The sequence below is a fragment of the Perissodus microlepis genome, chromosome 3, assembly GCF_051167445.1.
Source record: "Perissodus microlepis isolate ML-2025 ecotype Zambia chromosome 3, ASM5116744v1, whole genome shotgun sequence".
NCBI lineage: Eukaryota > Metazoa > Chordata > Actinopteri > Cichliformes > Cichlidae > Perissodus > Perissodus microlepis.
In genome coordinates, this window is record NC_140463.1 from 29,167,580 (window position 1) to 29,185,434 (window position 17,855).

At 40.1% G+C, this 17,855-nt stretch overlaps 1 pseudogene across 1 annotated transcript; it reads right to left on the minus strand.

The window, feature by feature from the left end:
- Window positions 1–5,257: 5,257 nt before the first annotated feature.
- On the minus strand, window positions 5,258–12,597 carry LOC146391019 (interferon-induced very large GTPase 1-like; annotated as a pseudogene). Its single transcript, XR_014799874.1, has 5 exons — window positions 12,528–12,597; window positions 10,916–10,978; window positions 10,699–10,810; window positions 10,358–10,585; window positions 5,258–10,229 (listed from the first exon to the last, which is right to left on the minus strand). The product of XR_014799874.1 is annotated as an interferon-induced very large GTPase 1-like (transcript).
- Between the last annotated feature and the right edge of the window lie 5,258 nt (window positions 12,598–17,855).

The following is a 17,855-nucleotide window of genomic DNA, read 5'->3' on the forward strand; positions in this document are numbered from 1 at the left end:
GCTTCATTGTCATCTATATTAATACAAATTAAAACAACACATACACATCACTGTGACACGTCACTTAACACTTTACAATGGCAAAGACTCAAAACTCAAAAAACTGTGACGAGCAGACATAACTGAGGTCATTTAGGATTAGAACTGAGTGCCTAAATGTAATTGACTCAATTTGTGGATCTCACCAGATGGAAAATGAATCCCATAAGTCCTTTAAAAACTGTGTAAGATCAGATATGTCAATAAAAGTAAAGCTCATTCTAAATTCTGCGAAACAAAATCACATAGTCAAAGGAATAAAGAAAGTGTTTATAGTAAGATGATCTAAAACACAAAACAATTAAATATTTGCATCATAATCCCCACAGAAACAAAAAAATATTATCTAAGAGACATTTTTAATTTCCTTTTCTATTTAACCCATTCAAAGAAAATGTGAATATCTAAAAATAAAAAATAAAAAATAAATAAATCAATCAATCAATAAAAGTCAATAATTAAAGTAAATAATGATTCAATGTTTACATGCATCTTCCAGTGTCTATCCGCCCCCCCCCCCCCCCCCCGCCCCCCCCCCACACACACACACACACACACACACACGTTGAAGGTGATCAGCACTTTTTTTTTTGTTTTATTGAAAGCCAAACTGGTTACGTCTCTGTGTACTAAGAATAGCTTTGACCTTTGACCTCCACAAAACAATATCTGTAATATTTTCTCATGTAAGGTTCCAGTCATCCCCAAACCCTGAATTGGAAAGTTACTTGATGTAAAATGATTCTTTGACCTCCATGGTGTGATGCAGGTGGCAGAAAGGAGGTAAAACCACTGAAGATGAGACATATGTCTCACCTCCAAGAAGCTCAGTCACAAACCTGTAGTAGACAGTTCAAGAAAGTAATTATTAATCTCCACAATAACTGTCAGCTATAGAGCTTTTTGAAGAAACAGTAACAAGATGTTAAAAAATTGTTTTATTTACCTGCATGGCTCAACTACAGTCACCAGCTTTTGGAGTTTTATCAGCTCTGATGGAGTAAAAATTACTAGTTTGTGCTTTTGTTTATCTAAAGCAGCAAAAAAAAGCCTCTTGATTCTTTAGTAGGCAAGAAACTATATTCATCGTTGAATTTCACCGAGTGTAAACATCCTGTATGAGTGGATCTTTCTGTTGCTCCAGTCTTGTTTGCTCCTGGTGTAGTTCCTCCATATTAGCAGGATTTTCTGTAATGCATCCAATTTGGCTTGCTTTTTAGTGTCATAAAGCTGTTGAATTTTACTTGAAATAGTCTTTTGACATGGCAGTTGGAAAGATGGATCATCTGACTATCACATTTTCTAATAACCTATCTTCTACCACTGATAGTGCTCTGCAGTCCAGAGCAATACATTTTGTGAGAGAATTGGTCAGTTTGTCTGATGTTGACTTATTGATTGTGGTCCTGAAGCCAGTCATTTCATCAAGTTTGGGCTGCCGACACCTTTTGTTGGTACTCGGACTGCTAGCTCTAACAGCTCCCACAGTTTCTGTGCTCGCTGCAACATCTTTTGCATTTAGATGGTAGCATAAGGTTGAAGTGCTTCGGTGGTATGCAGATTTTTGTTTGCATAAAACCACGCTTTTATCAAGTCCTCCTTTGGGTAGTCTTTTGAAATGAAATTTGCCTCTGATCAGTCCTGCAGTCAGTATGCCAGTAAATTGTGCATTGACAAAAGTTGCACTTAAATGCTTTTTTTTAAGCGCTTTAAATTCACACTTTTAATTAAAATATGTTAAAAACACAACAGCCTCAATAAACGCAGAGTAGTTTGGACCCAGAAGCAGGGTTCATACATCATCACTCAAAGACTGGATGGTTTATGAAGAAATGAATCATTCACAGGATTTGTGGAGTGTTTTTTTTTGTTTGTTTGTTTGTTTGTTTTTTTTGCCTGTCCCGTTTGGCTCTTTTGCCATTAGAATTATTGTCTAAAGGCGAAGAAAGATGCCCAACGGATTTACTTTACCAAATGGACCATCCCAGCCTTGACGTAATGGTCTATTTGATTCACCTTTTATTGTTTATTTTATTTTATTTTCACTTGCTAGATACGGGACAGACTTGAATGAGGAAAAGAAAAGGGAAAAAGAAAGAGGGAAAGAAAAACAGCGGAGAAGAGGGACGGGGATAAAGGGCAAAAAACAAAAACCAACAAAATAAGCAGACAAAAAAATACATATGTCAATCACCTGGATCACCTGTTGAGAAAGAAAAAAGAAAACAAGCAAAGAAAACGAGAGCAATAGAATAAACAACATCACGATGATATATGGGAATATAACAGTAAATACTAAATATTAAACATTATTGTGCAGCACGTAATATCGACAGCGCACAGTGTGCTTTGAGGTAGGAGCCAAAAAGGGTGTAGTTTGTGTGTGTGATCACCCGTGTGCACACCTGTGAGCATGGACGCGCTTGTTTTTAAAAGGTTCCTTCATGTAATGATCTGCTAGAGGGTGTGGGGAGCCACAGCCCCGTCCACCAGGGCATGAAGCAGGTATGGAGGAGATCAAAACTCCAGACATCCAGAGGCCCCCAGAACACAAGAGACCAAGGAAGACCAACAGAGGGGCAGCCACACCACTGTCCCAGAAAGAGCTGAGGAGAGCCCCAGATGAGGGGTCACTCAGCAGCCGCGCAGCAGAAGCCAGGGGGGGTTGCAGTGACGCGCCCGTGAGCTCCGCCGGAAACCATACAGGTGGGAGGCTTGGGCTAGGGCAGGTATCAACCAGGTGGTGGATTTATTTGAGCAGACTGGCATGAAATCATTTGCGGAATTTAATCTGGATCCAAGGGAAAGAAGCTGGTTTCATCATGGTATGTTTGTTCATGTGAAGCACAATCTCAGCTTATCCAATACAAGTTGCTTCACAGAAATTACTGGACTCCCAGTAAGCTAGTCAGGTTGAAGCTTGCTGACACCGACACCTGCTGGAAATGTCAGGAAGAAGCCGGGACCCTAGTTCATATGTTGTATGCATGCTGGAAAAATGATTATTTGTGGGACGGGATGATTAACCTTGTGAAAGATCTTTTTAATCTTAACCTTTCTAAGTCTCCAGCCTTGTGCGTCCTGGGTCTGTTACCTGACAACAGCATCCTCACTAGAAGACAGAGACTATGGATGTGTCTGGCTTTCATAACAGGATGCAGGATAATATTGAGGCGCTGGAAGTCATCTAGCCCCTGTTGTTTCAGGGAATGGTCTGAACAAATGTCCAAGATGGCATTATATGATGTTTGGGTTTTTTTTGTTATTTTGTTTTTCATATGTCGTTGTTATTGTTGTTGTTCTTTCTCTTTGACAGCCAGTAGAGGAAAGAAATTGTTTATTGTAACCAGTGGTCAAGGTTGAGTTTAGTTTCTAGGCACCTGGGTGTTCTGCCCCTTTTGTTTTTTGTTTTGTTTTTGCTGGTATTTCCCAGGAGGTGGTTTCTTATTTTGTTTCTCCTGGGTTTTTCTTCTTTTTTCTTTTGGTTTTCTTTAGCTATTGTTAGCTCTTATTTGTTTGTTGATACTGAGAAATGGACAGTGAACTGACAATATTATTACTCCTGTTGTATATGCTTATATGTTTCTGTCTATCCAAAACATGAATTAAAAAAAAGAACTAGCAGGGAATAACGGCATAAAAGACTAATCAACTTGCACAAGACACTTAAGCAAATTTTTATACTCCTATTCAAAAGTTTTCTTCTATTGAAGGGACCATGAACACAGAGCCCACTCAGACCAGACGGCAACTGGTTGATGCTTCTTTGGTGAACATGATTGTGAAGGACTTGCAACCCTTTTTCCATAATTGCGGATGCTGCTTTCAGAGACTTTGTTGGTGTCTTGGACACAGCCTACACAACAGCCACCAGAAAAGCTCTAAAGGAAATGGTGGTGGAAAAGTTCAAGGAGGAAAAGAAGAAGGCGAAGAGAGAACTGGAGAAGGCTACAGCTGTTAGTCTCACCAGTGACATGTGGACATCCATTCATATGGATGGGTTCTTAGCTGTGACCTGTCATTTTGTTAATGAACAGGATACACTGTCCACAGTGTTGCTAGGAGTGGGACATTTTCCTAAGACACATACAGCAGAAAATATTGCTGAGGTGAAGAAAGCTTTGATGGAGGAGTGGGGCATCCAAAATAAGGTCAGATGCTTTGTCACAGATGCAGCACCAAACATGATTTCATGTTGGAAAATATTGAAAGTGTGCCACACAAAGTCCATTGCACATACTTTGAAGCTAATTGTCAGAAAATCAATTGATAACACACCTGGACTTGAGGAGCTCAGAGGTAAGGCTCAGAAGATAGTAAACTATTTCTGGTCTAGCACAACAGCAAAGAAGCTCTGCCAAATGCAGCAGCAGATGGGCAGACCACATCTAAAGCTCCTGTGGGAGGTGGAATGGCACATACACCATGCTGCAGCGTTTGAATGAGGAAAGAGAGCCAGTTAGTGCTGAAGTGCCAAAATGAATTAAATAAATACATAATTAAATAATTCATAAATGTCTCAATAATTAATTAACTACATAATGAATTAAATAAATAAAATTGAAAACAAGTAAATGATTTATTCAATGTTTTAAATGAAATAAATTAGCATTAAATTAATTATTGAAACATTTATATAATTAATTAATGGCATATTTAATTATTTCATTTTGTCATATCTGGCCCTCTATAGTACAGGAATTTGTTGCTGGGGGTATTTTACCATTCAGTTTTAGTGTCGATCTGTCTGTAAGGGAAGGTTCTGACCTGAACTGTGACCAGTGTTTACTAGTCCAGATGTATGTGGACACACACATTGGAAGCTTCATTGTCATATATTTGGGGATGAATTTAGTTTATTTAACGCCAACACATTAAAACTCATACAAATCAAAACAACACATACACATGACTGAGATCATGTGTCCCGTTACTTAACACTTTACAATGGCAAAGACTCAAAAACTGTGACAAATAGACATAACTCAATTTGTTGCTCTCATCAGATAGAAAATGAATCCCGTAAGTCCTTTAAAAAGTTTGTGTAAGATCAGATATGTCAGTAAAAGAAAAGCTCATTCTAAATTCTGCAAAACAAAGTCACATACTCAAAGGAATAAAGAAAATGTTTATACTAACATGATCTAAACACTAAACAATTAAAAATTTGAACCATAATCCTCACAGAAGTAAAAATTATATATTGAGTCTCTTTTTTTATTTCCTTTTCTATTTAAGTCATTCGAAACAAAATTGTGAATATCTGGCAAAAAACAAAATCAATCAATAACATATATGTATATATCACATATCATATCTATTTAATAATTTAAAGAAAATAATTATTCAACGATTACATGCATTTTCCCAGTGTCTACTATAGTGCCATGAATAAACCCCCCACCTCCACCACACACACACACATACTACAAATACTATATCTGTGCAATTTTCTCCTGTAAGGCTCCAGTCATCCCCACAACCCTGAATTGGAAAGTTACTTGATGTAAAATGATTCTTTGAGACTTTTTTCTGCCTGTTTTTTCTTTATTTTTTCCAAGCTTCTGGAATGACAGCAGGTACTGCTTGATATTCTTTGGCAAATCTACTGTTGTATTTTCTCATAACATATCTCCAGTAGTCTGATGCCTCCAGGCTCTCGTCTGGTTGAATTTTCCAGTCTTTAAAAATGTCCTTGTAATCCTTATAAGGGTGTGGTTCATGTTTTGTTTCACTGCAGTGAAATGTTCTGTCACTTTTCACATTGAACGAGCATAACTCAGTGACAAGTATACCTGTTGCAGACTTCCTGTATGTACCCAGACCCTGTGGCCTGTGCAGTGAAACAAAGTGCTCAGTATGGGCTTTTCCTCCTGCATCACAGGGAGCTTTGCAGAATGGACACTGTTTGCCACAACCAATCAGCTGGCTAAAAAGCTCATCCTGAGGCTCTACACAGAGATGTTGTAGTTTCTTTTCAAATGTAGATTCTTTAAACTCATTTCTGAGAGTTTCTGTCATGTCATTCACAGATGTTGTGAGCCAGTCAGCAAACTGTTCCTTGTCAGCATTGTTCAGTATCATGAAAGCACCAAGAGCATCCTGGGAAATGACCAGTTTATCACCAAGTTCTTTACAAATTTCTTCAACAAAAGCCTTCAAATCCTCACTCTCTCTGGTTTTGGCCTTTTCAATGGCAGAATTTATGCTGTCAATACATGACCGTAAATGTCGCTCCTCAAACTCAAAAACGGTCAACTCATTTGAGAAGTGCTTCTTTATTTGTTCAAGTATCCCTGTCTTTACATATTTCTTATATGAGCGAATGTAGCTCACATAGTTTTGAAAATCCTCCTTGGAGAGCAAATCCAGTAAAATTGAATACTGGAAGGACATTCTTGTGCTGAACTGCTCGAGTTTCCTCATTTCATCAATGATATCAGGACCCAGGGAGCGATTAACAAAGTCTTCAACAGCAGGCTTCAAACATCGATTTGTGAATTCTTCTGCCTTCTTCTGACACTGGTCTCGTTCATGAAACACATCTTTGAAGTCCTCATGAAACCTTTCCTTGTTTTTAATCAGACATCTGTACGGATCATTTTCTTCTATGAAATCTTCGTACATTTTCTGAAACTCTCTGGCTGCAAATCCACAGATGTGCTGTTTTAGAGAAACTTCAAACTCAGTATTTATCTTGACATCTTGATTGTTTTGGAGAGTCACATCAATCATGTGGAGGATCTCTTGAATGTAAGTGTCATGGTAATTGTTTTTGCTTTTCACTCGTTTATTCACAAAGTCTGTGCAAATATCTATGATGCTGTCAGCCAGATGTTGTGCAGCCTTTATGTGATCCTGACGGACAAGTAACTTGTTTGCTGTGTGTTTAAATTTGTTGAACCATCCTTCAGCTGTATATTTGAATGACTCGTTTCCACAACTTTTCAGACTCTTTTCACTTAATAACTCATTTGCACGCCCCCCCCTGTGTTTCAGATTTTCTCTCAGACAGTAGGACACTCTGTCTGTGACATTCGAGGTTTTTTGTTCAGAGAAAGAAAGTTTTTGTAAAGTTTCCCTCCACATCTTCTCAAACTCTTTATCCAACTCTTCGTCTGTCATTTGGACTTTTTTCTTTCGACATTTATCAATTAATGCACGCACAGCTTTTTCAATTTCTTTTCTGTGGCTTTCTTTGATTTTATTAATTTCTGTCATTCCCTGTCTGATTCCTGCTGCTGCTTTAAGCTGATACATTGCACCACTTTCTATTTCACGGCGAAGGACCTTTGCACTGTTTGAGAATTCCTCTTTGTATCCTTCAACCAGATACACATGACCCTCTGTTTGCTTGAAATATTGTGTCAGATTGTCCAGAATCTTTGTCTCCCATGCAGACAGCACTGTGGAGGCTTCACTTTTCAAAGATCTGAGAAATTCTCTCATGTCAGATGTTTCAGATTTTGCTGCAATGGTACCAAAATTGGAAATTTTTGTTTCTGCATCTCTTACCCAGGTGTACATTTCTTTTCTGAACTCCCACTCCCATTTATTGAACTCTGTGCAGAGCTTCATGTATGCATCAGCTACGAGGCTGTTTCTGAAGCTGAAGATGAAGTTTTCATGCTTTACTGCATTCCACAGACTTTTCACCCACTCTTTAAACTCCATGATATCATTAGCAGATGATTCACAGTTTCCCAGTAGCTGGATGATGTTTTTCTTGAGCTCGTATACAGCCTCACTGTATCCTGCATTAACTGGTGCCATTGGTGGGTTTCCATTCCAGAGTCCAGGAATGTACCAGTTCCCAGTGTCTGGACTGTACTCCATCACATCAGTGAAGCTCTTGTTCTCCTCTTTCTTTTCCATTTTGGCTGCTGCTTGAGTCATCTCATTTAACTGATCCAGGAGCAGTTTCCTATCTCGTAAGTTCTTCTGATGGGCTGAAACATCCGACACATTCTGGTGAACAAAATGACATTTAGGCTTTTTGCCCACCTCCTTCATCCTGAGAAAAGCGTGCACAACTATTTGTAGGATGTCCTTCATTTCAATTAAATTCTCCATTGCAATGTTCACTATGGTGACATCACTCAGCCCAACAACAAGTGTAGCAAGCTCATTGTCGTGCTCATAGCTGTTGTCCAGTTGTGCAAGTTCTGGTGACTTTAAGCCCTCAGTGTCAATGATCACCATGAAGTCACAGTTCAGGACGTTTTTGAAGTTTTCACTGATTTTGATGAGCAACATAAAGGCACCTCGAGTACATCGACCACTGCTGACTGCAAACTGCACTCCAAACATGGTGTTAAGGAGAGTGGACTTTCCTGTGCTCTGAACTCCAAGAACTGTGACTACTCGTATCTTTCTGTTTGGAGACACCAGGTCACTGAGCTGAGAGAGAACATCACTCACCCATCTGAGAGGGATGTTGGATGCATCTCCATCTACGAGCTCAAGAGGAAATCCATCAAGCAACAACTCTGCACACAGTTTGGGCAGATGCTGCAATTGTTGACGTACTAGGTCTGTTTCTGGAAGGGACAGTGAAGCTTCATAGATCTGACCCATTTCACGGAAGAAGTGTTCAATCCCCAGTGAGCTGTTGGAAATTTGTCTGTCAATTTCTTTGATCTCCTCTTTGTTTTCAGAGTTTTCACATTTTTCTTTATATTTCTCCCTGAGTTCACACAGTTTTATACGAGACACATTATCGAGGTTCATTCGCATCCATTTCAGGAAATAAAACCTCTCTGTTCCTCGGCTTGATATCCCCGTGATGAAGTTTGTCATAGCTGTTGATATCTCATAAGAGTTCTGCTTTTTTCGCAGTTCTTCTTTCTGTTCTTGAAGATCACTTTTGTAATCTTCTACATTTTTAGACCCAACATGTCGAAGTCGAAACTCTTCCTTCTCTAAGCATGTCAGTGTTTTCCATATTTGTCCTTGTCGGGGAAGCTCATCTTCTTTGTATATATGGATGTCTTGAATCCCTGCAGTGATGGTTTTTGCATTTTTCTTTGCAGTCTGGCACTCTGGAGCATCTTCATCAACCAGGATTCCCAGTTCATGGGCAACATCCACCATCTTCTCTATTTTCATCTTCAGCTCTGATTTCTCAACCACATTTCTGACAGTTTTCCTCAAATCTTTTACAAAGTCTGCATCATTTTTCTCCTTTGTCTTAATAATGATGTTGTTTTCAGTTAGATCCAACTCAGTTGCTACTTTTTCCAAAGCATCTAAATTGAAGCTTTCTCTCTCATAGTTTCCCACCATAAAGATCTGTGCTTTGTGGTGTTGGCTTTTAAGTAGACTGATCACAGAGTCAGACTCAGAATCCAAATGCTCAAAGAAAACAAAAACTGCTGCAGATGTCTGACACAAAAAGGAGTATTGTGTTTCAAATGAAGCAATGTCCCCACGAAGGTTAGCTACAGCCACTGGCTGACTGAAAATGTCAATGTTTGTGTTTCCACAAGGAAGATACCAAGTAATTTCAGTCAGTCCGTTGGAAATTCTTCTTGGACTGTCACCACACTCCATGTTGTGGTGAACAAAGGTGTTGTGGTATTGCTGATCATTGCTCAGAAGCTTATTGAGAATCTCTGACTTGGACAAGGAGCACTCACCCAGTCTGACAAAAGAGACCATTGGAAGTTCAGAGAGAACGATTCTTTCTTCAATGAAGCCCTTTGACTGTGAAAGAGACTGAGGTCTGTACTTTTTAACAATGTCTCTCATGGCCCACAACATGAATGTGCACTGTCCTGTGTCACAATTGGGAAGCAGCAGAGGGACAGAGAACTGACACATGGACATTTTTAGTGCCATTTCCTGCTGTAGAAAACCATCAGAACACAGAAAGAGAGCAGTGATTACGTCGAGGGGGTTCACCATGTTGCCTTTTTTTTGACTCCTGACCCGATTTTTAAGATTGAACTTTTTAGTTCCTGATTTATCATCACTGTTTGATTCAGGCACTGAGGTACATTTCACATTCCTAGCAGTGACATTAAACATCATTACCTTTTTTAGAAAATACCATGGAAGGTCTGATTTACAGTTGACAGGTATATCAGTGATGGTCCTCATGTCAATCTCAAGTATTCTTTTTAGTGATAGCTTCCCCCTGTAATACTGCTTCAAGCCCAGTTCTTCCAATAAGCTCTCCAGGTGTTTCACTGTTGATATAGGAATTAAAATTTATTGCTTTCTGTTGTATCCTGTTTTTATTTACGTTTTAACCAGTATACCAACTTTTTTGTAATTGGTGTTAACATTTACTTGTGTAAACAAGTAACAGACTGACCTTTGTTTTCATCCTTCATATCTTCAGGAGCCTGGCTGGACTTTTCTTCATCCGTTTTCAGGTTGTCTGGCTCTGAGCTGTTCATGTCTGTCGACTCTTGTTCAGTTTCTTCCTCGATGCATGTAATCACTGTGTAGTTCTCACTTTCACCAGCAGGAGTGTCCACATGCTGAGACACTAACTCACTGCTGATATTAATCACTGTTGTCTTCACATGACGACAAGGAACTGTGGGGATAATAATAGTAATATTGGCAATATTGTTTATGATTCATTTACAGACCTCACATCATATCGTGTCTTTCTGCTGTATCAATAAAAAGCATAAAGCTAACTTTTACCTCCTGCAACAATCTGCTGACAGTCATCCCAGCAGGTAGAACATGGTGCTGATGGAGGGTCATTTACTTCCTCACAGTATAGCTCAACAGCTAAATCTTCATCGTTGTTTTCCTGTTTTACAAATGATGATAAAGAGAGAAAAAATACACATGTAAACACATTTTTTTGCAAACGCGATATCTCCAAAGAACAATATTTCTGTTTCATATATTTTACCTTCATTGTTGATACAGAATTTGTCATCCAACATTTGCTCCAGGTTATTCAGTCGGTTTCTCCCTGAAAGCAATGAGAGGAAAATATATAACTATTTATGCCCCAAAGACAGTTTAATATTTCACATTTTGAAAAAGACTACAAACTCTCTGCCTCTCCCCTTCATCTCACAAACAATTTGAGCACTTTCAAAAAATTAAGCAATAGAAAGCAAATAAACAAAGCACTGTGCATGATTTTCATACTTTGCAGCCCTGTGACCTAAAACATGTGGGTCCATGCAAGTGTCAATACAATAACAAACACCATGTTTTAACATTATCCATAAGTGCACATGGCACCAGGACAAACTGGGTCACGGGTCAGAAATCAAATTTGTAATTATGTCATTGGCTCTGTTGCCATATGTTCTGCACGCTTGGTTGAAGAGAGTAGCTGAGCTGTCAGCTGATCACCATCTGGTGGTGAGTAGGATCAGGTGGTGGGGAAGCTACTGGACCGACTAGCACCTCCAGCAGAACTTTTGATGGAGGCTGGGGACAAGCAAAATGTGGCTCAGCCAGTAGCTGAAACAAAAACTCAACAATTTTCTGTTGTACTACTGCTGTAAATCAGCGGTCCCCAACCTTTTTTGCGCCACGGACCGGTTTATGCCCACCAATATTTTCACGGACCGGCCTTTAAGGTGTCGCGGATAAATACAACAAAATAAAACTAGTACCGGTACCGAAAAAAAGAAGATTTATTCATAACACACGTGAAAAGACCCAGGAAAACCGAGTTAACGATAAAAACGATAACAAAATAACGCTGAAAACCGATAAAAACCCTGAAAAGCATACATTTCACACCTGAGCCTCAACTCTCGCGGCCCGGTACCAAACGACTCATGGACCAGTACTGGTCCGAGGCCCGGGGGTTGGGGACCGCTGCTGTAAATCACTACCTTTCAGTTCTTCAGGCAGTGTAGTGCAGCAGGCTGTCTGACCACTCCTCTACTACTTTTAGATGAACACTTTTGTTTTCACTCAGGATCATGTAACCTTATTTAAAGGTGTTTAGTGCCTCAATTCCTTTTAATCTGTAAGGCAGTGTAGTTCACCTTTGGTGCTGTACAAACTGTTAGTTGACCACTTTCAATTTTACTCAGGTTTCTGTGATTTGTTGTACAGCTTTTACAGTAATTTGCCTAATTTGATTATTTAGTGTACAAATGTTTTCTGAGGATTAAAGACATTTCAACACAGGGCAGAAGAAACTGTCATGGTCTGACAGGCATGGTTACAACAACAGTACAACAAATAAAACCAGCACCGTTACCAAAAAAAATAAAAGATTTATTCATAACACACGGGAAAAGACCCAGGGAAACTGAATTAACGATAAAAACAATAAAAAAATAACAATAAAAACCGATAAAGACCCTGAAAACCATAAATTTCACCCGAGCCTGAACTCTCGCACCCCAGTGCCAAACGACTACCGGACTGTGCTGATGCATCAGATAACTCTGTATTGTTTTTATCTGTGAAAGCTTTAAGGTTCAATGACAACGCATATATCAGACTGTACAGACAGAAAGAATGAAAAAAACAAGTATTAAACAACCTACCGTTACAGAAGAGATCTGCCCGTCTAACTTTTTCTGCTTCTGCACTATTGGCAGTAAGATTCTTCAAATAGTGTAGTGCAGCGGGGATTGGTAACACCCCTTTTATACTGTTAGATGAACACTTTCATTTTCACTCAGGATCATGTGATTTCTTGAAAAGGAGTTTAATGCCTGACTTACTTTCACTTTCATTCTGTAAGGCAGTGTACCACAGAGGGGATTCTGACTGCCTCTTCAGTCAAGCGTAAACATGAGAATTACAATAACTTCATGTTACACACAAACAGGCAAACAAAAATAATGCTACCCAACTGTGTAATTCAAAGGTTAAATTTAAATAATGTGCAAAAAGTAAGAGAACGATTGTTTTTCTGTGTGGGCTAATCCACTTTCTTTTTGGGGTAGGATTAAGGGTTTTGACAGTTTCTCAGTTTAGGTTTTGAGTTCTTATGTTATCTCTTGAGAAAATATTTAGAGTTGTAGGATTATTATTTGTTTGCCTTGAGTTTAGTTTGAGTTTTTCTTCAGTCTTGGTCTGTTTTCTTTCCCTCTATGTCACGTCAGGTTCTAGTGTTTCTCATGATTTGATTTCATGTTTTCTGTTTCATACTGTCTTTCATGCTCCTGCTAGAGATCATGTTCAATGCAATTCAATTCAATTCAATTCAATTTTATTTATATAGCACCAAATCACAACAGCAGTCGCCTCAAGGTGCTTTATATTGTACAGTAGATACAGAGAAAAGCCCAACAATCATATGACCCCCTATGAGCAAGCACTTTGGCGACAGTGGGAAGGAAAAACTCCCTTTTAACAGGAAGAAACCTCCGGCAGAACCAGGCTCAGGGAGGGGCGTCCATCTGCTGCGACCAGTTGGGGTGAGAGAAGGAAGACAGGATAAAAGACATGCTGTGGAAGAGAGACAGAGGTTAATAACAGATATGATTCAATGCAGAGAGGTCTATTGACACATAGTGAGAAAGGTGACTGGAAAGGAAAAACTCAATGCATCATGAGAATCCCCGGCAGCCTACGTCTATTGCAGCATAACTAAGGGAGGATTCAGGGTCACCTGGTCCAGCCCTAACTATATGCTTTAGCAAAAAGGAAAGTGTTAAGCCTAATCTTGAAAGTAGAGATAGTGTCTGTCTCCCGAATCCAAACTGGAAGCTGGTTCCACAGAAGAGGGGCCTGAAAACTGAAGGCTCTGCCTCCCATTCTACTTTTAAATACTCTAGGAACAACAAGTAGGCCTGCAGTGCGAGAGCGAAGTGCTCTAATAGGGTGATATGGTACTACAAGGTCATTAAGATAAGATGGGGCCTGATTATTTAAGAGCTTGTATGTGAGGAGCAGGATTTTGAATTAAATTCTGGATTTAACAGGAAGCCAATGAAGGGAAGCCAAAACAGGAGAAATCTGCTCTCTCTTTCTAGTCCCTGTCAGTACTCTCTTGCTGCAGCATTTTGGATTAGCTGAAGGCTTTTCAGGGAGTTTTTAGGACATCCTGATAATAACGAATTGCAGTAGTCCAGCCTGGAAGTAATAAATGCATGAACTAGTTTTTGAGACAGGATATTTCTAACTTTAGAGATGTTGCGCAAATGGAAGAACGCAGTCCTACATATTTGTTTAATATGTGCATTGAAGGACATGTCCTGGTCAAAAATGACTCCAAGGTTCCTCACAGTGTTACTGGAGGCCAAGGTAATGCCATCCAGAGTAAGAATCTGGTTAGATACCATATTTCTAAGCTTTTCAGGGCCGAGTACAATAACCTCAGTTTTATCTGAATTAAGAAGCAGAAAGTTAGCGGCCATCCAGGTCTTTATGTCTTTAAGACATTCCTGCAGTTTAACTAATTGGTGTGTGTTATCTGGCTTCATGGACAGATAGAGCTGGGTGTCATCTGCATAGCAGTGAAAATTTATGCTGCCTAGAGGAAGCATGTATAATGTAAACAGAATTGGTCCCAGCACTGAACCCTGTGGAACTCCATAATTGACCTTAGTGTGTGAAGAGGACTCTCCATTTACATGTACAAATTGAAGTCTATTAGATAAATATGATACAAACCACTGCAGCACAGTACCTGTAATACCTACAGCATGTTCTAATCGCTCTAATAGGATATTATGGTCAACAGTATCGAATGCTGCACTGAGGTCTAGCAGGACAAGCACAGAGATGAGTCCACTGTCAGAGGCCATAAGAAGATCATTTGTAACCTTCACTAAAGCTGTTTCTGTGCTGTGATGAGCTCTGAAACCTGACTGAAACTCTTCAAATAAGCCGTTCCTCTGCAGATGATCTGTTAGCTGTTTGACAACTACTCTTTCAAGGATTTTTGATATGAAAGGAAGGTTGGATATTGGCCTATAATTAGCCAAGACTGCTGGGTCTAGAGATGGCTTCTTAAGTAAAGGTTTAACTACAGCCAGCTTGAAGGCCTGTGGTACATAGCCGATTATTAGAGATAGGTTGATCAGATTTAAGATCGAAGAATTAATTAATGGCAGGACTTCTTTGAGCAGTTTTGTAGGAATGGGGTCTAAAAGACACGTTGATGGTTTGGAGCAGAGGCGGAGGCAGACATTTGATACACCCGGGGCTTAGCCCTAAAGGGTATTATGCATGTGGGATTGGTGGGGGGGGGGGGGGGGGGGGGGACTACAACAGTTCAAAATCAGGACTACTGAGGACTTATCCAAGACAGAACCAGAATCAAAACTAGATGATAGTAGCACTAAAAATCATCATAGACCTGCACTACACTTATTTTTTAATTCTACCAAAGTACACTGTTTAGATTGAGAAAAGTTTATATAATTATTTAGCCTTGTTGTGCAAACAAGCCTGCATAACTTCATAAATATAGAATTTGAAAAATAACAAACCTAAAAAGAAACACTAGGTACGAGATACATGAGTACCTATGATACGTTGATACTTTTGGTAAACAACCATTTGACTAACATGTGTGTCTCACCTGCTCTTGTTCCATCTCTGTTCTGTCCTCATTCTCCATCTCCCTCTCTGTTCCTCTCTGTTCCTCTCTCTCCCTCTTTGTGCTGACAATCAAGCCAAACACCAACATCATCAAATATACAGTTGAAACCAGATATTTACATACTCTTCAGATCAAAACACAAAGACTTTTTTAATTGTAACATCAAATCAGTCTAAATGTTTATTTTTTTAGATTGATAGATATAAAAAACATATTTGTTAACTTTAAGAGTAAAGAGAAAAACTATCTGTATTTCTTAATTATAAATGGCACCAAATTGTATATAAAATTGAGCCACATTTATGGAGCTCCGCAATTCTTTTCCTGGTGTTTTGGTTGACATCTCTTGATTTTCCCATGTCAAAGAAACAGGCTCCCGTTTTGCCTTATGTGCATCCACAGCTGTGCCACCAATTTACTCACATAGACTCTACTAACCTATCAGAAGCTTCTTCAGCTCAGAATGGAATCGTCTGGAGTTTTCTTATTAATTAACAATAAACTTAGTGTATATGTACTCCTAAATTTGATGAAAGTGATAAAAAAATAGACAGCTCTGTCTCTCTTTATTCTGACATTTAACTAATTCAAAAGATATTTCAATATTTATTTATCAAAAAAAAAACAAGTTTACTCTAAATTGATGTTGTACATTAAAAAAATGTTCTTGTGTTTTCCATAAAGTGTATGTAAATATCTGGTTTAAACTGTGAATATACTGCTGTGTATTGAAGTTCCTCTTGTTTTGCATAGGAATATACTGAACAACATACAAAGCATAATATATAAAATACTACCAGAGTTTTTTCTTTGAAAGAAGCCCCTTATGTCCATTCTTGTATATCAGTGCATTACTGAAACCGATTTATTTAGCCGTGGAGGGAAACTGTCATGGTCCGACAGCCCTCGCCTGGCTGCCTGCCCATGTGTTATTGTGTGCATGTCGCTCCATTCCCCTCTCCCTCTCTCTCTCTCTCTCGGAATGGGATTGTTTACCTCCGAGCGGTGACGAGCATTCCCGAGAGTGTTCCCGCGCAGTGACTGGCCGCACCTGTTGTCGATCGGAGCCGACCAGCTGTAGCCAATTATCCGCCATCTCCGGGCTGCCTTCTTAACAGGGCGATCGAGCTTCGGTCTGCGCTGGATCATTGTGTGAAGCACGGTAGAGCAGCGCGGATGGTTTTTGTGGCAGTTATGTTGATCTGAGGATTGTTTAGTTACTGTTTGTGTGTTTGCCACCAGGAGGGAAACGGAGAGGAAGATCACGGGAGCTGGACCGCCACTTGGGATAACTGTTTGGAAGGAGTCACTACGTGTGTTTTCACTTCACGGCCACGAGCACTGCTAGGAGGAAAAGGAGGAGACCGCACCTGGGCAGCCATCACTATATATATATATATTATTGAACTGTTGCACCTTTACCACACTGTAAATAAATCCACTGTCTTCTCCCAAAGGAGTCCTGCATACAGTCCTCTTTTCTACACCCACCCTGACAGAATGATCCAGCCAGCATTGGACTCGGCGGACTCCGATCCTGTACAACGGGAGCTATCTCTTCAGGCGGACCTATTGGAACGACACGAGAAGATGCTTCAGCATATTTCTAAGGAACAGGGCACCCTGCTTTAGGTAGTAACGGAACTCAAAGGTATGTGGCAATCTCCTGGCCCAGCAGCAGCTAATGTTTCACCTCAGTTGCCCTCCTTAAGCGTTGCGGCCGCCTGCCCTCTTCCTCCCTCCCCGCCTCCACCCATGCGTGAGCACACCTTACCTGTGCCTGAAAAATTTTCGGGGGATTTGGATAGGTGTAGAGGCTTCTTAACCCAGTGCGGTTTGAGTTTTCGCCAACAGACTCAAGCTTATGCTACCGACGGTGCCAAAATTGCCCTCATGGTGCAACTCATGACTGGGAGAGCACTGAAATGGGCTCAGGCAGTGCTGCGTTCCAACCCCAATGTGTCTTACCCTGACTTTCTGGCCAAATTCCGCAGTGTTTTTGATAAAGGTTCTAATCCGGATGCTGCTGCTCACCGGTTGTTTTCTTTGAAACAGGGCAAAAAGAGTGTGGCGGATTTCTCTGTGGATTTTTGGATCTTGGCTGAGGAAACTGGATGGGAGGAAAAAGCACTTCGGGGGGCATTTCTCAATAGCCTGAATGACAGACTCAGACGTGAGTTGGCCACTAAAGACTTACCTACATCATTGGATGCTTTGATTAATATGTGTATCAGCCTTGATGACCACATGTGAGAGTACGGAGGGTGGGCTGAGGACGCCCGCCGGGCAACTGGAAGCCCAGGTGGTTGGCTGAGCA